General features: G+C 40.9%; 1 long non-coding RNA gene across 1 annotated transcript; it reads right to left on the bottom strand.

Annotated features, from left to right (window-relative positions):
• Positions 1–691: 691 nt before the first annotated feature.
• LOC110015309 lies at positions 692–5454 on the bottom strand. The gene is made up of 2 exons (XR_002290485.1): positions 5294–5454; positions 692–874 (listed from the first exon to the last, which is right to left on the bottom strand). It is a non-coding gene; the product is annotated as an uncharacterized LOC110015309 (long non-coding RNA).
• Between the last annotated feature and the right edge of the window lie 602 nt (positions 5455–6056).

Here is a 6056-nt window from a genome sequence, read left to right as displayed (position 1 = left end):
TCTGACTTACAAAAACAAACATGAATGTCCGAAAAACAACAAACTGAATGCAGAACAACTTTCTGCACCCAAACAAAATGCAATGTATTTATGGAGAGTGAGTTATAGGGAGACACCAGAATGACAGGTAAAATAAAACAATAACAGGGGTTATCAATACAATTTACTCTATTATGGTAGGTCAGATTAAACTGTTTTACAGGCTGCATATGTCTTCTAATATCTTACGATTCAGAGTACCGAACAGCACTCGGAATCAGGTCAGGCAAAAATAGAGGCAGAGCTCTGATTTTCATCATGACTGTACGCTCCTATGCCACCAGCTGTAATAGCTTCCATCCGTTCAAGTTGTGACACAGGCCATGCCGATGATATCAGCGGGGTGAGGAGAGGGGAGGTTTGGATGACGGCACTAGGGACCTCCTGGGCCGGGTCATTTACTGGTTCTTCCTTAATGACACAGCTTTCCAGACCTCTCTGTGTGTTGTTAGGGAGTAAGTCTTTCCTTCACTCAGAATATGTCATTTGTACAGCCAGGCATTATGACGTCTTAAAGGGTTGAGTTAAACCCCACATGCTTCAAAACCGAATATTCGCTTTTATTTTTCTCAGTTAATAGGGTTGAAAGTCAGAAAACTTAGATCTGGAAGAACTGCAAACATTTAAGCTTCAAAGTAAAACATTATTTTTCTTTTTTTTTCCTTATTAACACATGACCGACTGAAAATCAAAGACATAGAGAGAGAGAACTGAGTGTCCAGACTTCATCCAGGTGTTTGGATGATCCACAGTCTGGCAGTGAAAGAGACGACTGAATTCCACAGGTGCCTCCTGGTTCCCCAGTGCAGCAGCTGTTTCCATCTCTCTGTGGATCCTGATGAGAAAAGACAATAGTTTAACTGTTTCTAACTCAGTTTTAGGACAAACATACGTCATTTTGCGTAGCAGCAGGAGGCTAATTCATTCATAACTAAAGCATTTACTGACATCAGTCACTGTATATTTCAATGCTAAAAATCACAGATTATTGGTTGTCTTGCAGTCTTTTTCTAATTCTCCTAATGTTGGGATCACTTGTAAAATAAAATAAACACATGCACACATTGTTCAAACAGCATGGATGTTTTAACAGCTTTACATAAAAAAATAAAAAAAATTTGGTGCAGATGGTTAACAAACGTGCCTGTGGTCTGTGACTGCTCACTTCCTCCGTCTGATGGTTCAGCTGAACAGATGTCCGTTCAGCAGTTAGACTGTTCATGACAAATACAAATTATCTTGTGCTTTGTAGCTTTGATCCGTAACATCCCTATTTTATTTTTTTTGAGCAAATTGAGGGTAAAAACTTATTAAAAAAAACACTTATTCAACAAATAAGCTAACATTAATGCCTTTTAAAGAACATGTAATAGTTTGGAGAAATGCATCTGCTGTGTGATGCTACATTCACACCAGCCTCTGCTATGGGTGTTCAAGTGGCCACTTTTGAGAAAAAGTCAGTGTAAACGTGCTCATATGCGTTTCATGCGTTCGTGTTCAGAACTAGTGTTCACGCGTCACTACGCAAGTACTTAAGTCTGTTTTCGAGCTTTACATAAAAAATATGAAGACACTGAACAGGCGTTGAAAGTTAAACTAGTTGAACTTTGACCAATCAGGGACTCGGATTAGGTAGTGACGTTTGGGTAGCATCCTTCATAAGTACACAGAAGGGCCAACTGTTTGACAATTGATCATTGATCATGGAGGAGAAATTGATAATTGTGATTTTTGCTCTGCTGGAATTATATAACACCAAGTCTTTTCATATTGCAGGGGTGACTAACCCTGGTCCTCAAGAGCCTCAACCCTGCCTGTTTCCCAACTCTCCCTAACCAGCTTGCTGTTTAATAGCTGACTCAAGTGATTTCACATCCTGATTGACTGAACACACCTGATTTAGGTTGTCAGCATCAAGCAGTCCAGGGAGAGCTGGAAAATAGACAGGATTGTGACTCTTGAGGACCAGGGTTAGCCACCCCTGATACATTGGAATAGAGCTGTGAATAAAGCCTGGAGCAAGATTCACCAGATTTGCACGGCTTTGAAATTTCACACCAAGCCTCTTCCAACTGTAGGTGGCAGACATGCGCTTGTGAAAAAGTAGAAGAAGAAGCCCCTCTCTGCTCGTCCAGCATGAACACCATGGGCTAAGCTTGTGTTCAAGAATGCGCTTATAGCTTTCCTGAATGCTCATCACATGTCTTGTGTGAACGTAGCATTCAACACTGCCAGCAACAGAAAACAACCATATGCATAACAGATTGCAACTACTAGTTGCTGAGGGTGGTGTAAATGTACCTTAACTGGTGTTTCAAGTGTACTGATTTTTTTTATGAACAGTTTAGTTGAGCAGCTGAGCATCCCATATGTTTGTTTTTTGTTGCTACCAATGTCTAAAATGTACAAAGACTTGGTCCAGAACATGGAACATGCTGGGTCTGGTTCACTCTTGGTTTCCACTTTGTTTGGAAAAAATACAAAGTCCTGCCCCTAAATGATTCACTAGCAAGTGTACATTATATGACACAGTGATACTTTAGCTAGAAACACAAAATTCACTTTAATTTTAAAAGAGGCTTAAGGTGTATTACCCAAACAGAGGTGTAATTCAATAGTTAACGTGTCCTAGAATTCTTTGAGAGTCGAGAGAGAGAGAGTAAAAAAGTCTAAACTGTGGACAGAGAAGCAAAGATACACATGGTTCTAGTTATTGATTTTGGAGGGTTTTGATTAGTAAGCCAGATGTTTTGTGTCAGACTCATTACCTCCACTTATAGGAAAGCCAGTGACACTTTATTACCTGCCATGAACGCTGAACCTTGATTGCCCAGCGTTGCACCTCAAGCCAACAAATTGTTCCCTTTTGCTTTGTCAGGTTTTGTCAGGTTATCCTGACAGCTGTTCTTTGAGCAGCTGTCATGGCCAAAAAAAGTGTTGTGAGAGGTTGCAACAGGGGTTCGATGAGTGCTGCATAAATGCAGAAACATCCATCTCAAACAATGAGGCAGCTGTCAGTCAACTGATTCCAGAAACTTGGATTCCTGTGTGCATGCATACTTTGTTTTGAAGCTGGGATTTGTGTGACTCACAACCATCCATCCATTCATCTTCAGAACCCACTGAATCCCTTCCAGAGTCAATGAGTTGCTAGAGCCAAACCAGGTACACCCTCAACAACCAGACCATTGCAAGGCCACAAACTCTCATGCACACCTACGGGCAACTTAGAATCATTAGTTAATCTATGAAGCATGTTTTTGGACTGTGGGAGAAGGCTGGAGTGCTTGGTGAAATCCCCATGCATGGGGAGAACATGCAAACTCCACACAGAAAAGTCCCAGCAGGGATTCAAACGATTGTCTTCTTGCATGTGGTGTGAGTTCTAAACACTGCACTGTCCAGCCCTTAGACTCACAACCAGCCATTTTAGAAGGGAGTTTGGACAGCCATTTCCACAGGTATTACTGGGGGAAAATTACCCCAATTCCCCACTAGTGGAAGTTGTGGGCATCCACTGCCAACCTGATAACGAGAGCTGGTGCTCACTGTTTCCCTGAATGCACTCAGGCAGGGACAGCTCTGGAACATTCTCTCAGTGCATGCCATTATATCGCTGACACTTTTAGCAAAGACACATAAGTTGATACAGAGGCTGTGAGGCTGAATGGTTTCAAAGAACTCAAATGACAGAGAACAGGAGGCAGGAACGGCACCAAAACACTTGACTAAAAAAGGGTTTAGTCTGAGGGAGAGCCAATAGGAAAGCAAACAAGGATTTTACACGGAGAAAGTGAAACCAGGGACCAAATTGACCAAGGAACAGCATCTAATGCAGGCTTTGATATCTACCTTGGAGGACTAAAATGCATTATGGAAAACTATGAAAACACAAAAGACATACCTTCAGAGGCAATGGGACCTGGCTGCAGACATCAACAGCCAGAACCAGAACTTCTCAAACGGAGCTGGAGATTCCCCCAATATTGTTCAAAGCAAACCTTATTTTAACTTAAGTTTTAATATATTTTTTTACAATTCTGAACTCGTTTGGGTTGGGGTAAGTTCCATAATTTCTGTCTCTAGCCGATAATGTCAAGCGCCATCTTGTCTGCAGCCTGGTCCCTCTCCTCGGAGGTGCAACTGAAGCAACACAAACAGTTTTTACACTAACCATTGGACTAACGTGCAACCTTCATGCCCCTATGTTTTGATGTGTGGCACATTAGAGATGATCCTACAAATCCAATAGGATTAAATACTCCGTACCAAATAGTGTTTTTCATATGTACATTGACATAGGAGGCTAAAGTCCTTGGTATTTTCTATTGGAAGAACCAAGAAGGTGTTGCACACTGTGAAAGTTTTAGCAAAGTCAGATGATCAATTCTCTTATCTGCTAGAATTCCAATAGTAAATCCAGGTGACTCTTTTTAAACTGCTTTTATTTGTATGTGACGGTTCTTCAAAGTGAAGATGCCCAGTGATCAAGTCAAATTCAAGCATTCTTTTTGGTTTAAGTAGTTCAACAATTTTAGGTAAATACAGCGTTATCTTTCTTGTCAACAGTTAAACAATGGGAAACAGCCAGCCCGGTCCTATCAGCAGTCAGCAAACAGAATGCACCTACAAGCAGCTCTCATGGATCAACAAACAAGATAACCTGTGGGGACAACTGAGCTTTAGAACCACGCGACTAGGTGGAATTTGTGACCTCATGAGAGCAGGGGTACATTTTTAAGTCCTGTTACAGTCTCCATAGTAACTTTACAACATGGCGCAGTTTCAGCCTAAAACACAATCAAGCGAATCACCAGGATCACTTATTTTCTTTCTTAAGATGTGGAACATTTTCCTCTGGTAGGACTTACTCTTGCTGATCCTTTAGACTTCCTTAACGCTTAGAATAAATTTCTTGCACCCCTTTCCACATGCCTTTAGAGTAAAGACATCATGTACCATAATTAACACGGCGGGGGCTATACCTCCCTTTCTTTCCCTTTGATGCAGACACACCCAGGTTTAACGCTAACTTAAAGCTAAGCATTAATTGTTATGTTTGTCTACTCTTTATTTCATTAGCTTCTACCCTCCACAAGTCAGACTCTTCTTTCATCTTTTTCCCCCAAAAAAACAAGAACATATGAAGGTAATGAGTGAAGACCAGCTGTTAAGACCCAACAAGGGTTTCTTTCTGACTCATTGGCTTTACCCCATAATCAGTGGAAGAAGAAAAAAAGACTAAAACACAGACCTCCAGGTGATTTGACAAAGAGCACGTTGATCCACCTGTCAGCTGTAGATGGTGGGGGTGCCTCTCGCAGCCATGATTAGTCGGAGGCTGGGAGATGACCTTCCCCTCCCATGGGTGAGTGGTCACACTCTGCAGGACACTAATGAATAGCCCGTATGCAAAGGAAGCCCTGCAGGATTCAGAGGTTTATGTGAGAGGGAAACCACAGAAGTCTCTAATCTGGTGACACCCAACACAGAGGGGGCAGAGGCCCAGTCTTAAGTGTGTATGTCTCTGAGTATGTGTACACAAATGATTTAGATGGAGAGCCTTTTGAAAGAGCCAGTTCATTGTAAATAGAGACAACTTGATCCCTTTGTGTTTTGAACAATAGAAAGGGTTTGTCTCCAGCAAGTTATGACATGGCTTTCTGGGGAAGTGTAGTGAGGATTAGGCTGGGAACAGAGAATGTGGATTTAGGTTACCCATTTTACATGCACACCAAAAATCAGATCATTATCTTAAGTCATTCGAAAACCCAAGTGTGAAAAAACTACAGCTATTTTATATTTTAGAAATCTGATTCACACAGATTTGTCATTTTGATGAAAAATGTGTTTTTGTTGTTTTTAAAATGTTCAAGATCTTTCTTTTTCACACTTTTTTTGGACTTTTGTTCTTTATATAATTTTGTCTTGTCTTGTTTTATATTGCTTTCTTGTTTTATGTAATTTTTGTCTTTTCTTGTTTCGTCTTGTCTACACTTGTTTTTACTTGTCAAAAT

This window comes from Oryzias latipes, chromosome 7 (assembly GCF_002234675.1).
Source record: "Oryzias latipes chromosome 7, ASM223467v1".
Lineage (NCBI taxonomy): Eukaryota > Metazoa > Chordata > Actinopteri > Beloniformes > Adrianichthyidae > Oryzias > Oryzias latipes.
Note: the sequence above shows the minus strand (reverse complement) of the source record. Positions and strands in the feature narration are given on the sequence as shown.